Genomic DNA, 4,360 nt, shown 5'->3' on the forward strand with positions numbered 1-4,360 from the left:
CATAAATGGATTACTGTTTTCTACTTCAGGGGTTATAGAATGTCATCTCAATGTTCACACACACATAGAGAGAGATATATATATATATATAAGTTTTAATTAAAAAAATCATTAATTGCACGAAAAGAAATAGACGAACCTTAAAATCCCCTGGTAGATCGTTGATCCGATTTGTACATACACCCTCTATATCATTGATTAACTGAGATGGAAAGATGATTATCATTTCCATGCATCACAATATTTAATGACTTGATTGAGCAATTAATTAAAATAGGTTAAATAAGAACAGCCAATACCTTGAAAATTGAAATTATAACGCAAGAGAGGAGTTTGTTCCATAGGTATTTGGCCATAAATTATCTGCAAGACAACAATTATAGGGTTACCTATTTAAAAAAAACCAATTATAGGGTAACACATTCTAAAAAAAAAAAAAAAAGCCCTGAATGTGGATTGAGCTTTCACACCCAGGGAGCATCCAGCCGTTGGGCTGTGACGCACACATCCCTAGGCGTGCGCCGAGATGTGTGCGGCACAGCCCAACCCTTGGATGCCCCCTGGGCACTCCCTGGGCGCTGAGCTTCCTGGAGAGAAGCCGGATCCTCCATCATATACAGTTGTTGCCACCACTCCATCCTTCCAAGGAGGATACCAACACATTGTTTTTAATCAGTAGGCACTCTAAATCACCTTAAATGAAAAACACCCCGGTGGTTTCCACCTTTGCAACCCAATTTGTAAGATAAAGGTAGAACCAGATGCTAATACATGAAACTCAAACAAAAGAGAGAGAAACTTTCAGCATATTGAATGAGTTGGACCAACCTAAAACGATGGGTATGATGAACATTGTAGTACTTAGATGACGGTCTGGAAGTACAGATTACAGACCCGCATGTATCTGTAGCTGCGTAGCCCACAAGCAGAGGGAGAGATGGAGAGAGAGAATTAAGAATCTAACCTCTTTACCGAAGGTGGCTGCGACTCGAAGGAGTCCCAGACCTAGAAGTTGCACGCCGGTCGCTGCTGCTCGAAAGAATCCTGGAACTGGAAGAAGCCGCGCCGCTGTTGCTCTGGCCCTTGCACCGGCCTCCGCTCTCTGGAGTCTGGCAGCGGGCGAGCCCAATCGCCGCCGCCGCTGCTTGTAGAGTGGTAGTGTGGGAGAAGGAAAAGGGTGAGAAGAAAATGTGAACAAAGGAAAAAGAATGCTAGGGCTTAGGGTTTTTAATTATTTTATGGAGAGAAAATTACAAATATTGTCCCCCCTTCACACATAATCTAATCTTCACCATTCTAGCTTTATTTGCTAAGTTATTAGATAATGTAATAAAACTCTATCGTGGGAGATTGCTCGATATAACATTTTAACCAAAAAAAATAAATTTGTTCGATATAACAGATTTTTAAGAAAAACTTAATTTTATTTTTTATTTTTTTTTTTTTGATAGAAGAGAAAATTTTGATTAGAATCTTAATATTCTCTAGAGATTGAAAATATTTATCACGGTTAGTTCCCATGAACATTTGTCAACCAATCTACCATATTACAATTATCAGTTCAAACATCGACGGTTGCGGAGCTTAGAATTTTGGCTCTTTGTAGTCCACTATAGATGGCTCTTGCCTTGGACTCTTGTGCGCTCTCTAAAAAATTAAATTTCATTATTGCAATAGTAAATTGTTTATCCGAGACACAGATGGCTGCCCACCCACACTCTTAGTGTCACTAGAAAAACTTTCAACACATATAATTATGAACAAATTAGGTTTGAAAATGAGTGTCAAATCAAAAGATTTAAGTGTTATAGAGGCATATTAATGTTCTGTAGTACATGGTAACGTACTCTCCCAAAGGTCCAGGTCATTGAATCACCTATTAACTTGTGCTAAGATTGCGTCTAAATTTGGATTAGAAGGTGAAATAGCACATTGGCTTCTGGCATTCCATATAAAGTAATAGATGATTGCAAAGATGTAGATGATATTACTATTGTCTCTCCAGGACGAACCTAAAGATATAAAATATCAGTAAAAGAACTTTTAGTGAAGGGACAATAAAAAAATAACATGTCCAATGGTTTCTTTGTGCTCACTACAAAAAACACAGGAATTATCAACTAAAAGAAAACGATACAATTTATCTTCATTGAGCAGGTCTTCATGCAAGAGTGTCCACAAAAACAGTTAGCATTTTTGGATGATGTTTTGAAACCTATAGAATTTTCCAAAGAATTTTAAAATCATAGGGTTCGTCACTATTAGTGGTATCATTGTGCATGGGAGAATTTTTTTCTAGTCTCTCTCCTCTTTGACCTCACTGCGAACCTTTCCGTCACTCCTCTCACTTAGTCGGAGTAGCCATAGGAGATGGCAGCCAGCGTCGCTGTATCTGTTGCCAAACAAAGATCTGTTGTTGTTCCTTTCTGCTCCAAGAACAACCATCTTTGCTTGGTTCCCTGTGTTTTTGGTTCTCATTCAGGTGCGAGAAGAACCATGCTCTAACTACAAATTGTTTGAAGGAAGACAAAAAAAAAAAAGACATGAGATAAATGGGGTCAAAGCTCAAAACATATTTAATGAGATGGATCGACTTGCTTGGAAGAGCAAAGGTACTTTCCAATCTGCAAGTTTAGATTGGACTTTATTAACAACAGAAGAGAAAAATCCACTCTTACTCCTACCACCTAATAAGGGAGATCCTAAATAAAAGGAGGAAGATGACATTTTCTTCATATTTAATTGATTAAAAATTTGGGTTTTGAGATTAGGGAGTATTTTGGCTAAAAAAAGAGCTCGCTCTTATGAATGTTAATATCTTGCCCCGAGAAATCATGAAAAAGGTTTAAAATTTCCTGGATGGTCAATCCATCATCCAGATTAGCCTAGCTGAAAACAAAGTGTATCATCGGCAAACAGTAAAAGACAAAACCTCAAGAGTAGATCTGGCGACTTCAATGCCTCTAAACATGTCAAGCTCTCTATAGAGAGACAACAGTCAAGAAAAGCTTTCCATTATCGAAATATAATGAAATGGATTTAAGGGACATTCTTGACAAATACCTCAAGAGGGTTCGAAAAAATTGAAAACAGAACCTTTTTTTTTTTTGTACGAGAAGACAGAACCTTTAAGTTTGATGGAGTAAGTTACAAAAGAAAGAAGATAACTTATTAAGTCACACCAACAGTCAACAAAGAAATTCCGAAAAGCCACAAATATAACCTCATTCAAGCCGGTCATAGGCTATTGACATGTTTAGTTTAATAGCAATCCAACCTCATTTATCTTTAAAATGACGCATGTAATGAATGATATCATAAGCAATAATAATGTTATCTGAAATCTGCATACCTTTAAAGATGGCTGATTCGAAAGGGGAAATAATATCTGAGAGAAATTTTCAAAATCTATTAGTAATTAATTTTGCTACAATTTTATAAGTTATTTTGCAAAGGATAATAGATTAAAAATCCTCAGAAGTGAAAGTTTTTTCTTTTTCGGGACTAAGAGTTATTAAAGTATGATTAATACCGTGAGGAAGGCAAATACGATTAAAAAAACTCATTAACAAAGGATTTGGATCCTCTATGGCCTGAGATTGGAAGAAATCCCAACATTTTTTGAAAAGAAAAAAAAAAAGCACAAGCAAACCATTATGACCAAGTGCTATAAGGATTTGCATCTTCTATGGCCTGGGATTGAGAGGTCATCGTGCTACGCTCAACCCATAGGCCGCCACATGGAATTAATGCTGATCTAATGTTGGTGGACAACAGCCTTTCAAAATTAAAAAATGCCAAGTCGCCATCTACCAATCATTGGATCGACATTAATTCTACATGGCGGCTTGTGGGTTGAGCATAGCATGATGGCCACTCAACCCAAGCTATAAAGGGGCCAAATCCGTGCTTTAAAGGCCATAGGCTAAAAACAACGCATGAAAATCCTCTGCAATAGCGGCAGAGTGATAGTGTACATCCGACGGCACAGTAGAGGCCATGTGTGCCACCTAACCTCTACTGTGCCGTCGGATATGCACTACCGCCCCGCCAGTATTGCAGAGGATCCTGGTCCAAAAACAACATCATGGATATCAGTCTCGGAAGGTTACTGAACCAAATCCATGTTTGTTTCAATTGAGATGACCGGTTTAAAAATGGGGGCAAAAAATAGATGGATCCCTAGGAAAGGAAGTGGAAAAGAGACTCAAAAAATAATGGGCAAAAACATTGGTAATTTCTGGTGGGTCGTAAACTAAAGTACCAACAGCAGTTTTTATACGATCATTAGCTTGAGCCCAAAGGTAGATGTTAGGAACGGCATGATAAAATCTAGTATTTATGTCCCCTTAAAAAACAT

This window comes from Telopea speciosissima, chromosome 2 (assembly GCF_018873765.1).
Source record: "Telopea speciosissima isolate NSW1024214 ecotype Mountain lineage chromosome 2, Tspe_v1, whole genome shotgun sequence".
NCBI classification, from domain to species: Eukaryota; Viridiplantae; Streptophyta; class Magnoliopsida; order Proteales; family Proteaceae; genus Telopea; species Telopea speciosissima.